At 38.9% G+C, this 13721-nt stretch overlaps 1 long non-coding RNA gene across 2 annotated transcripts in view; it reads left to right on the top strand.

The window, feature by feature from the left end:
* The first annotated feature begins 5548 nt into the window (after positions 1 to 5548).
* The window catches only part of LOC118359960 (uncharacterized), a 16584-nt gene continuing 8411 nt past the window's right edge, over positions 5549 to 13721 (top strand). Inside the window, exons 1-4 of one of the 2 annotated variants that reach the window (XR_008083068.1) lie at positions 5549 to 6025; positions 8011 to 8033; positions 9982 to 10070; positions 11416 to 11758. This is a non-coding gene — a long non-coding RNA (uncharacterized LOC118359960). Of the gene's footprint in view, positions 6026 to 7822; positions 8034 to 9981; positions 10071 to 11415; positions 11759 to 13721 lie in introns of those variants that run through there. The other variant, XR_008083066.1, reaches the window with a different exon arrangement.

Below are 13721 nucleotides of genomic sequence, written 5' to 3'. Positions count from 1 at the left end.
ACTAGCACTGGGAAAATGTACTTGATACTATTGTGATGTGTTGTTGTCTCACCTACAGTAGCTATTTTAAGATGAATGCAGTAATTGTAAATCACTCTGGATAAGAGTGTCTGATAAATTACTAAAATGTAAATGTAAAATGGATTCACATGGTCAGTCTATTTCAAGGAAAGAGCAATGTTTCCTAATGTTGTGTACACTTTGTGTAGATTAAACTAAGCTTCATAAACTAGGTTTTTACACATTTGTGCACCTGCAAAATACATATTGTTGTCTTGTAGGCTTACCGACTGACATGCTGTCTTTTAGCATTCTCCAGACAAGCCTAAAGAGCACCTCTTCCTGTTAGCTGAGCTGTAATTACAGGTTGACAGACTGGGGTCATCTCCATGGCCCTCTGCTAGGTTCTGAGTGAATAGGTGGATTCTAAGCTTTTCAGTAGATCTGAGTTTTAATAATATCCATCACACTACTTTGAAATATCTGTAAGAAAATAATTTGATATAAAAACTGATCAGTGCAGACAGCCGTCGTGCAATCTGATATAAGACAATGGTGCTCGCTCCACATTGTTGCATGTAGCCAAGCAGTTCTCTGAGAGTTGCAGTGTGGAAAGTGTTGACAAAAGGACATGGATTTGTTAACCATGTCTGCTATAGGAGCCATGTTGACCTACTTATATAGTTGTTGTGTTGTGCTGTCTATGGTTTGTCTGTCTTTGTATATTCCAATTCATTTCTAGGCTAGTCCTACAGTAGAGGGCACTATGTTGGGTCACGGGTCATGGTCACATGTAGGCCTATATAGACACACAGGTGACCAGTAATTAGGGATGCATAGGTAAGGAGAGCATACTATTCTTGCTCAATGTTAACCCTTTGGAACTATGATATGGCAGATGGTAATTACATTTACATTTACATTTAAGTCATTTAGCAGACGCTCTTATCACAGCTGCCAGTATCGAATTCTTGTTATTTTAATATTTGCTGCTAATAAATGGACAAAAGACCCAACTAAAAGGTTCAGGTCTGGAAAGCAGATATGTTATGCAAGCATTTACGAACATTTGCAATCCAGCCTGTGCTGGCTAGGCTACATCTGCCCTTTTCCTAATTTGATGATGGTCATCAAATGTTGTATGCATATTATGGAACATACGTTTGTAGAAACCATTTGTTGATAAATTGTTTTTCACCCCCATTTCTTTAATCGAAGTGTGTTTGTTATTCATTGTTGGCTGTTAATGTCAAAAAGCCTACCATTTGAATTGTTTGACTTTATGGATTCATACACTAGATGGCGCCAAATGGCTGGAACATTTTTACTCGTGTCCTTCCAGGAGGAAGGAGCGACTTCACCTAAATTCAAAACGGAAAAGTTTGTAGCCTTTCTTTCCCTGCCCTTGATGCCGAGTCCTTGCGGAACTAAAGGAATTGAGGACTCGAGGGGGGTAAGTAAATGGTGATCGTTTCGTTTAACTTTCTAGTAGGATATCCGTCCTATTTCCATCATAAACCCACCCACTGCAGTCATTTCAGATGTGCAATGAATGGCCCATAGCCTCCTCCCAACATTATTCCATACGGAGGCTCAACTAATAACATTTTGACACATAATAATGGTGTATGCATTTTGAACTCTACTTATGGAAAATAAGCTTGATCGGTCAAATACTGTGTCATATAGGCCTAATCAATACTAATTTTAAAGAACAACTTTGCTCTATACTCCTCAAATGGGGATCTGCCCGCAGGCGGCCAGTTGCCCATCCCTTGCTTAGGCTATGTGTTTGACACCCATCCAAGACACCAGTCGAAGACACCTTATTTCGGACATTTGTGGCGCGCGTCAATTTACTGGAAAATCGCAACGAAATCAATTGTAAAGAAATATCTCTCACACACGCACGCACACAGACGCACACACACACGCACGCACATGTTGCCAGGTTACCTTGTTGTTGTTGGCCTAATTTACCAACGTATAACAACTGAGTCACACACATGCATCGAAATGGCGTGTCTCAATGATATGTCAACATGTTATTGTTTATTATAAGGAGGCATGTAATAATGCAAACAAATTCAAACACATGAAACATGTTATTATCATTTAATGTTAAAAATCTATAATTCTAGATCTCTGAAACTGTGCACTGCCATTTGTTAGAACACAACTTTAGTTCTAAAGTTACATATTGAACACTTTCATTAATTTGCTAACCAACTGCAATAACAAAGCCAATTTAGGACTATACAAATCATTTTAAAGTCTTGTCTGCACCAAACATGGAAAAGATTGCATTTGACTTCTTCAAACAAAACAAGGACTCTTTGTGCAGTGAATCTAATTCCTAGGTTTAGTGTGTATTATATTCGCATATTAGAAAAAATATCTTATAGAACATTGATTGTAGTTTGTAAACTTTTTTAGAAGATGAGAATATGCATTGGGGGAGAAATATAACATATAAACTATCTATTGTAGAGTAGGATGTTTGTGTCTCGGCTATAACTTTGGTGATTTAATACCATCATTTCTGATATATTACAAAACATCTGACACAAACAATTAGCAATTCTATATTACAATGTTGAAACAAATTGAAATAGACCTAACATTTATGAAATTCTCTTAATTGCCTCATTAAGATTATATATTGCATTTTCGATTACAAACGTTATAGAGGTTATGCCTAGAGCATATCCCATTGACTTTACAGTATGATAACACGAGGAATGAAAAAGCATTAATCGAGCACTAGATGTCGGTATAACCCAAGTCAGTTGGACCATTATTCAAACCTCTTCATGAATTTCTTATAGGCCCATCCTCTCTTTTCAGATTACGGTCAAACCACGGGTCAGTGACATACAATTAAGATTAAAAAGTCTATACGCACTTCAGCATTATTCGATGTAATCGATTTACGGATTGCAAAAAACTGATATGTGGGATATGTTTCAACAATTTGATCTGGAGATTCAGCAGGTTAATATGTGTGAATAAAGGCTATGGAAAGAGATCATTTTTAGGCTGACCTGGGTAACATCACTGCAGGCATTTTATTTTGATAAACAATTTTACAATGCATTATCTGACAATGGCTCGCACAATTGGTTAACAAGCTAGTAATCCGTCTGTCTATAGAGACACAAGCACTTAACCTAACCTTAAATTACACTCTCTACAAGGAGAGACCGGACTCAGTGAAAGCACCACTTTGTTATAACAAAACCCAGGGTTTAGAGGTCAAGAACTGACCCGCTATCTCCGCGACGTGTTCTGTCACTGCCTGAGCCATCAACCCCACAAAGTCCCTCGTGACATTAGTCCATGACATGAGTCTATGATCGATTAATGAATATTTTTATCCATTCGAAAATCCATTTGTGTGTGAGATAAAGATTGCGTGTGTGTGTATTTAAAGTTTATTTTTCACATGTACAAGTACAGTGAAATGCTTCACTTGAAAGCCCTACCCAACAGTGCAGTATTTATATAATAAAGTATAACCAATAAGAAAAATTAAAAATAATAAAAACACGAGAAATAAGAAATAATAGAGGAAGATATATCGTGTGTGTGCGTGCGTCTGTGCGTGCGTGCGTTCGTGTGTGTGTGATCTAATTGAGTAAATAGCCAAGTAAAGACAATCTGCCTCACACAAGTATAACCATATGATTTTACCAAAAATAAAAACTAGAATGCCTTCAAGTACCAATTGTTTTGTTGTTGTTGCATTAGACAAAATGCACAGTCAAGCCTGCCCAGTTATTATACCTACTCCAGAAAGCCTTTAAAAAAGAACGTATGGTCTGTTAATGCCTTTTTGCCGTTGTCTCGCAAATACATGTATTTCTATTCAAAACATATTAAGATCAGTTTCATTACAAGGTGCTCCATCACTGAGAGCTCGTATAATCATGCATTACCTTTGTTTGGACCACCATCCAAAATGTTACCTAAATGGTACATAAAGGGTATATAAATGGTACCTAAACGGTACATACATTGTACATAAATGGTACATAAACGGTACATAAATGGTGCATTAAAAAGTACACTTTTTACAGTATCTCTGCATATTATTTTCTCTACTTCCCTGTCCGACTGGGGCCGAACGGAGAGAGGAGATCAGAGATAAATAAGTTCAAGAATTTCGTCTTCCAAGCCTGGGGAAAATTGAATACCCACAAAACATAGTCCAAATAGGTTTTTGAGTTACTTTAAGATTGATTTGTTGGCTGTGATATTGCAAACTTAATTGAAACTTCAATCGGTGTGATAGTTTAGAGAAATTAGATCACGACATTCTATGAACCATATAAATCGTTTGCCCTCCATAAAGTATTTGTATTTTCTCTATTCTCATTGCCTATTGGCTACATACACTGCTGGAGCGGAACGTTGTGGTGTAGAATATCTGCTTTCAAACATCAAACATGGAGAGTGCCAAGCATTGAAGGTAAAAAGGGGGATTAGCGAGAAAATGCTCATGCTAAAAGTGTAGACTGCAGGCTTAAATAGCTCAGCTGATAAATTAAGATATAGCAAGCTGCATTGATTACGTCTCATCACATAGCACGCACTAACCCATAACCCACCTGGACAGTTTGCCAAAACGGTTGGAGAAAAAAAATGTCATGCTAAAATACTAGGATAATATAGCCTAATAAATATCATAAAGACATAGAAATGACATTAACAGATGTATAGTTAATTTATTATGAATAGCTACACAGCATCTTACTGAGCACATCTACCACAGAGCAGATCTTACACTGAGCGCGTATAGTATCAAAGCACAGAACTACAAGGCAAAATCCAGTTTCAATAGATTCCCTCTCTCTCCTTCGATGATAGGCCTATTCTAGCACCCTATTTCATCCGAATTAGCTTAATTTAAATCTGCCACACCAACACCCGAAGGTGGATTGGGCAATACTAGGCCTAGCTCAGTATGTCCTCATCCAATAACATTCATACAGAGATAATGGGGGGAAATCTAATAAACACAAATACTCACACACACACAGGTATAAACCTGCGTAAAAGTCACCAAACGTGCATAAAACCCGTGCAATCAAATTGTAGCCTACCCCTTGCCCTAAGAAACCAAGTTTGGGGTAATCTTTCGATCTTTTACTTATATAGTGTAATAAACAGGCGGTAATATTATCTCAAGTAGCCTATAGCCTAAACATGGATAGAAAAAGCGCTCTCTCATAAAATGGCACACACACACACACACACACACACACACACACACACACACACACACACACACACACACACACACACACACACACACACACACACACACACACACACACACACACACACACACACACACACACACACAGTGCAGCCAATAGGGTGCTCTGATGATTTCATCTATCACAGCCTGTCTGTGGGTGCCCATGTGTCAGGTCTAGAGTGTCTCTTTCCCACTGTGTAGCCTGTCTGTGATTGGTCACTCGGCCGTTTTCTGCTGAAGTGACGTCACTGCAGGAGAGAACTGTCAGAGGAAGAAGCATTTAGAGAAAAAAACTCTATGCTCTCAGGGTAGTGAGAGCAACCGAGGCACGGAGGAGAGCCACAATGGATAAACTAACGGGCCACGGGAGGACCGCGCTTTGATTTATAATCCGTCGAGAGATACCATCTCGTATGCCATCCACGAGAGACAAGTGAAATAACGGTTAAGGGATCTCACAACCTCGGAAATAAACCACCAATTCGACATGGATCGGTTTGAGCATCGACAGCGCCTTTTAGAAACTGGCTGCCTCCACCTGCTTCGAAGGCGGATTTTGGATAAGAAGCGTTTATCGTTTTCTGTACTGTCCTCTCTTCATAGGTAAATCATCTGATTTAATTTCCTCGGTAAAAACCTATTCTATAGGCTAGCCATATGCTTCTCATCCTATACCGGAACCCTTACTGCTGCCTTCCACGCGGGTGCGCCGCCCTCCATTGGATGGCAAAAGAACCAGGAAAAAATTCCTCGCATTGAAAAGTAAGGATTCCTTATTCAATAGACGTCGATGTGAGTTTATTTCAGGCTATATAGCCTATCGCTAGCTGCAGACACTCAGCTTTGTTTACCATATCGCAGCCATCAATTCTGACCATCATTTCTATATTTATATACAGTGTTAAAGAGTCTGAATTGATCTAGTAAAGCTGGCTAATTATGGGACAAATTAACCTGTGTCTGATCTGATCAACTGTAGCCTAGGCTTATAAGGTCGAAAACGCGGATAGATCTACATCGCCATGTATAGCCTCTATGACATGTATAGGCCTATTTGTGAAATAAACGCAGTCATTTTGGTCATGTAGATACTGCTAGGGGTTTTATTTATATGGTATATTGGTTATATTATTTTCTACATTCATTTAGTAAGATAGTCGGTGTGATGAAATTGGGCAGTTTCAAATGTAGCCTATAGCCTGGTAACCTAACTGCTCTGTAGGAATATCCTCATCCATACATTAGGATGTGTAATGTCACCCACATACAAAGACATGTACATGAAATATGCAATTATTTAGGCTATTATGTAACATAGCAATAAAGTTGTGTCAATTTCTGTAAATATTTTAATTGTTGCATTATATTAATAACAAACAACATTGCGTTGTGTTAAATTATTGATGTGTTAAATCGAAATTATTTGGAAGTTGCTTACAAGATCACTATTATTCGTGACTTTTTCAAATAAAAGCTATGACGTAAGACGCACTGATAAAGGGAAACGTGGGTTCATCACAAGATTAGTCTTTATTAAAACATGTGCAGAAGGCTCATTATAGATAGACTAGCTACAATACTAAACCCGGTAAAATAATGATGGTCTAAAGGCTACACGCGTTCTACTTGATAACATGATTTAGCTTGTGTTTTTTACACTCCCTTGTGAGAAATTAATGAATTAGTGAATGAATAGCCCAATTGTGTGTTAGTGTGGGTATCCTCTATGGTCTTTTGAAATAGATACATTTTTCCAGGAGGGGTAAGAAACTAAATGATATCCAGATATATACATAGCCTATAGACTAAGGATTCCAATTATAATATGACATTAATAATAATAATAATAATCATCATATAATTTCATTATAATGATCATAGGTGACAGTCCTTACCATAATAGACACAGGCTATTTTTCTGGAAAAGTCGCTAGGCCTATAATAGCGTACCTACTGCGTGCAAATACGATGCCAATCGATGCAATTAAATCGCCTGTGGTATGTTTTTACATGAATTGATCCTAATTATTGTCATAAGATATGTAGTGGGAGTGGAATCCTAAGTGGTGAAGACGGTTATGGTGTATCGGAGCAGAACTATAGGCCTATAAATGGAACATTTCAATGTTAGCCAAGTTGAGAGTCTATTGATCGATTTACTCTAAAGTGACTCGGGATTTAATATCGCGATGATTTAAGTTATGCAGAATTTAAGGATCTTTCACAAAAGGCGGGAAGCTGGTTGCACGTCCAGGCCAGGCTTGTAGGCCTATAGGCCTACATGCTTGTGATGTCACCATGCATGGGTCTATATCAGTGAGAGTAGTGAGAGATGGAGACAGATTAAAACCTTTCCCAGGGTCTTATTCATCGACCCCATGGCCTGCACATCAACTAATAATCGGAAATATTTATATTGATGTAGGCCTATTTATTATTATTCTATTTTTGGGGGGAAGGGGGCACATTTATGGATACCAATTGGTGGTAGCAGTGTCATTATTAGGCTAATTATTGCATTAACAAAATGTTTATTTTTCATGTTAGGTGGAACCCATACGATACTCTGGCAGTATGTACGAGGAGTCGGTTGCTATCTTTGGTTATCTAGCTGTATGAGTGTTACTCGGCCGTCATAAAGCTAGCTAACCGAAAGTAGGAATGTCCTCCAAACCTGCGACTCGGACACGAATAAACGGTGTCTGGGAGTAAAGACACACAATAACATAATTTATATGCAATTACAGGCCAATACATCAGTGCCTTTCCGGTAAGTTATAACAATTTTCCCTAATCACTTATTATAAACATCTGTTGAAACACTTCTGAATTCCTCAAAACCTGCTACAACCCAAATTATTTTTAATACGTTTTCTTACTTAATTTAGAGAAGATATTCTCAAAATATAAGTAGGATCATCTTTATAGCATGCCTTTAAATGAAAAGACAACCTTTTCTACAATCATGCTGTGAATTGAAGTGTATATTTGTCCCACTTTTGTTTAGTATGCTTGGAGCAAGAATACTCTTTATATATTTATTTATTCCATCACGCAAAGCATCTGGAGTGTTTTTGCCTGAAACATCTTCTAAAACGAAAAATACTTCAGAAAAAGCCTTTATTCCGTTCAGAGGAATTACATAACTTTATCCAGTCATATGAGTGAACTGTAACAATTGGTATTCAGGCCTGAATATGAATAAAGCTTTGTTGCATCAAAGTATCCACAGTTGAGGCTGTATTCCTTATAGTTCTCACTGCATAAATCAGGTTTACACACGCAAACACATATTGAATTAAGGTTTAATGAAATGGATTAAGATTTGTAGCTCATATTGATATCATTCTTAAAAAGGTGGAAAGGTTTCAATTTTCCAGAAAATGGCCGCTATTAGCCCTTATGACGTATTTAGGCCTACTGTAGTCCAACGCCTATGAAAAAGGCTGTCCTGATTTAGATGAGCTATGTTGGCTTTACCTACCCCTTGCACTGATATTCTGAATAAGCGTAGGCTAATGATTTCTGTCAGTCGATATTAAGTCAAGAGATCCATGCCATTACATAAACACATCATTTCAGGAGTAAAAACATGTAGTTGTGTTCTCACATTGAGTTGTGTTACCTAGAAAGGAAGAACACTTAAGATATTCATGGATTTTGTAGATTTTAAATGCATTATACCTCCCATGTGAGTCACACAATACTTTTACGCATTGTGTGCACACCTAATCGCCTAAATGATTCAAGTGTCTCAATTTGGACTTTCTGCCTGGCCCTTCACGGTGCTATAGCCGTCCTTCAAAAGGCAACTTCTATAGCTTCTCTTGGAGAACCAAATCCGGGGATGCATTTTCATTCAACCAACAACTCCTCTCAGAGCCTACAGTGTCTCTCAATGACTGGAGCGCGCTCCTGGCTAATTGGTTTGATTCAGTAGGAGGAGGCTATACGCTGGATTTGTGAAACGTCCAAGCGAGCTTTTCCCACGACCGGACAGATCTCTCCATTCAAGTGTGTCACCAGACAATTTAGAATTTCCACTGGTCAACCCAGTGATGTAGGGCTCACCAGTCGCTATTCTGATAATCTCGCCCTTAACCAAAACCGCATCCTCTTGATGTCTATTGTGAGCTTTACATTACCCAAGTGTTGGCCGATATCTAAATTCCTCCTCAGGTATTTTAATACTGAGAGTAGGCTAGTTGTTGATGATGGAAATGAACAACTACTATCAACTCACTTGATTTGAACACTTCATATTCTAATTAATCTCAATATATGTTTAAAATATCCATCTATACTTATTTATTGTAGCTTCACCTTTCTTCACTAACTGCATGCTGATTGCACCTCTACTCTACTCAAAACAAAAGCCTTGTGTCCTCCAGCCTGCCTATCTGAATCTCCTCATCAATAACTGTAATGCAGGCTCTGGTCCAAACAATTCCCAAAAAATAAGAATGGAGACATTATCTAAATCAACCACATCTATCTCACCACTCTATTCTTCTCTAGGCCTAATCCAAATAAACATGTCCTTTGAATGTTGTAGAAGAACCCTTGGCATGACTATTCTATAACCCGACAATGATCAAATTAATTGTCGCTGAATGTTAGTGATGAGAATTCAAGTGTATTGTTTTAATGGATACGTGTAGTTTTTTTTCCACTATTGCATTGTATTGTATTTGGAAATGTCTTTGTTATTGTCAAAGGTTGATCCAGTGCCCTTGTCACTGCAGTGGCTGCCTGAGATACACCCACAAACTCTGCAGTGTGAACAGCACAAGCTGTCTACTATATGGTAAGTAAGTTATACAGTACATGTGCATATTATATGGTAGAGTAACAGCTAATGGCAGATATAGAGAGGCATGATGAGAGGAGAGAATATGAGAGAGAGGTTGAAAACAGAAAATGAACATGAACCAATGTGGGTGTGAATGACAGGTGCCAGGATGCAGCTCCGTGCCACTTGGCTTCAGGTTTCTCTATGCCTCCATGGGAGCCTTGGTGGAGATGAAGATGTGTAAAAGCTCCAGTATGTTCCTGGTTTGTGCTGGTGGCAGCATGACCCAGATCTGAGCTGGCTCCCTGTAGTCGTCAGGTTCTGACTCTGCTGCCTTCAGCTTTGTACTACAGAAAGGAGGAAAGAGCAGAGGAGGAGTAAAGGAGGAAAAACGCTGAAACTTCAGCATCTGCTTCAGCCACTTATTTCCTCTGAATCCATTCTGTTTACAAAGAGGCTGTCTGTCTGTTTCATCTCATGTGGGTTTTGTTTTCCGACCCGCCACCCACCCACCACCCACGTTTCTCACTGATCTTCAAAAATGCATTCTCCCTGAAGATGGAGGAACTATAGTCTCCATCTCCCACTCCCTCTCTCATTCTCTGCTTTTATAGGCTAATCATAGAATAACCTCCTTTATGGACTCTAAATTCATTTGACTTGACACAGTAGCAAGCAGATTGCTATTCTGCGTAGATCTTACAGCCTGAAACTATATTTCCTCTTATTCATGAAGGCATAGATTAGAACGCTAAAATAGAAATGAGTATTATGAGTCTCTTTTACAACAATTTAATCATTAATCTTTCTTTGTGAAATAAATAACTACTGATGAACAAGTGCGCTCTTTGCATTAGACCATCTGCTAAACGGGACAACACACCACAACAAAGCATTTTTTGCTGGCAAGATGTAGGGTGGCTGGCGGGTAATCTTTTTTCTCCCCGGCATCTAACCACTCTCTGACGAGCTTGCAAACCCTTTAATTAATTAATGATGTTTAGAGCGGCTCGTTCTCTATTGTCTCTAATACACTGACCCCCTCCCACGGTTTGAAAGGACAGCAGGCTCACATACACACTAAAGCAACATTGCAGCCACTATGGGTAGCACAAAGCCAGTACAATATATGCCATACAGTCTACTGTACACCATTGCTTGAGTCAAATAACCAGACGGCTCTCTATTAAGATTACTATCAAAAGCTTCACCCAGAGTCTAGTACCTTGTAGTGGTGTGACTGTCAGATACAAAGGAATTACTGTTATTCTGTCCTTTTATTTCCCTAAAGACAGATTATGTGGTAGTTGCCATGGCAGTGATAAAAGGGGGTCTGTTTTGTGCTTTATTTCCTCCACAGTGACTGCCAGCCATTCACACCAGGTCTGGATTGAGCGAGGGAAAAGTGGCACAGTCGTCACAAAAAAAGGAGAAAGCAGGAGGGGAAGAAAAAGGCCAACCCCCTTGTCCCTCTTCCCTTAAATCTCCATCACCGGAAGCCTTTGGTGCCATCTGTGCCCCCGGAGAAAAGGACGGACGACATGCCTCCACCCTGTGCCAACGGGGACAAAGGAGCTGCCAGTTAGAGCGGCCCCCCTCGCAGGCAGCCAGAGGACTCTGTGTGACTGACTGGGGTTGAGCTACGGAAGCCATCTTGATGGAGAGTCTTGCTGCTGCTCCTAAAATGGCTGTGTTGGCATGAGGTAGGGCTGGCAGCACCATTGGTTCTATCGGGCTTTTCTCCATCACTCCCCTCATCTGTAGGCTAGCCTCTGTCACCCCTCTCATCTTACCCTCTCCAGTCTGAACTGGCTAAGGAATGTGGCAGGGTTTAGGAGATATTAGATCAATTAACGCTTGTAGGCTAGAGAAAAAGCTGCCCCATCCATTACTGTTTAGATGTTAACGAGGCATTGCATTAACGAACTCACTATAGCCTTGTTTCATTTTTTGATTGTAATGTGCGTTCAGCACACTTTGCAACAGACAAGCAGTTATATTTTTAAAAATAATACACCACATTAAATACACGTATTTCCATATGAATAAATATTTATCTCTTAAATAATCCTAATTTTGAACATATATCTTTCTCTCTCTCTCACACACACACACACACACACACACACACACACACACACACACACACACACACACACACACACACACACACACACACACACACACACACACACACACACACACACACACACACACACACACACACACACAGAGAGAGAGAACACATACAATCCTTGCACTCTCAGGTTACATAAATCTGGCCATGTCAGATGATGATGATGCCCTTGTGGCATTCAGCCACAGAGCAGAGCTCGCTCACTCGTTGGTCATTACACCTTCAATCATTCTCAAATCTACAATCAACCCTCACATCTCAAACCGCTGTTTGTCTCATACATACAACTTACATATGTGTCTCACATCTAAACCCACTGTTTTCTCATACTTAGCTTACAACTTCTGTCTCACTCGCGATACGTCTATTGTGTATGCATTCATACCTCATACTATAATGTGTCTCCTACCTATGTACATCTTCTAGGTTTCACGACTATTGTACATCATTTGCACATTCATATGCACCTTACCAGATGTCTTCGAGCTACAATTGTTCCTGTATATTCTGTCATTTCAAAGATCTGGCTATTGCTTACGTTGCACATGGAATTACAAAATACCAAGTGATGACCTTTTAATTTTCCATCATTGCACCTCATTGTTTACTTCCACTCTTGGTTACTTTGGCTACTTGATATTAAGCTATAAACTATTCAAAAAAGGACAAATGTGCACAGGGGGTTGAGCCCTAATTAGTTTCAGTCATTTCAGATGTTGTCTTTATGTATAACAGAGATGAACTACAGTTTATATATCCTTATTATCAGCACTTTTTTATTTATTTACATCTGTCATGAAAAATGTGCATATTCACAAAATAAGAAAGACAACAACAACTATGGTTGTATCTGTGTGTTTATCATAGAGAGGGAAACACGATTTACAGTACAGTAGGCCAGGCCTACCAGTCATGTTGGATGGTGTACTGTACAACATGTTCTGTTTATATTATCATCTGGGTTATGGTGAAGAGTATAATTGGAGTATGATTTTTCATAGCTTTAAATTATCAATCAATATAACAGGGCAAATGTATTTCTATACAATATATTTCTATACACTATAGATGTTTCTATAGGCACCTGATCTTGAACTGAAAATATGTCTCTTGGTCACAGTACAGGATGAAATGATTATAATGATCAGAGCGGGTCATTGCTTTCATTGCACAGACTGCTGTTGCTATGCAACTTAGAAATGACACGTTGAGACAATTAGCTGGACAATTATGTTAACAAGCTAGGAATATGAATATGGCATGATAAATGAAAAAAAGGTAGGCTACCTAATGTAGGTTATGTGGTTGATATAAGGTTAAACTGAATTTCACAAAGTCTAATATTACAGAGACTGCAATGCAATATTACATGTATTTAATCGGACAATGTACTGAAAATATTTGATATCGAAAATAAATAATCATATTCTTTTGAACAAGAAATGATTCGCATACTCACTGAAGGTGACAAGGACCTTGTCTGGTTATTTAGAAACCGATATCCAACACAAACCGGATGCAAAGCACGA

The sequence above is a fragment of the Oncorhynchus keta genome, chromosome 2 (genome assembly GCF_023373465.1).
Source record: "Oncorhynchus keta strain PuntledgeMale-10-30-2019 chromosome 2, Oket_V2, whole genome shotgun sequence".
Lineage (NCBI taxonomy): Eukaryota > Metazoa > Chordata > Actinopteri > Salmoniformes > Salmonidae > Oncorhynchus > Oncorhynchus keta.
The sequence above is the reverse complement of the archived record's forward strand: the minus strand, read 5'-3'. Positions and strand labels throughout refer to the sequence as shown.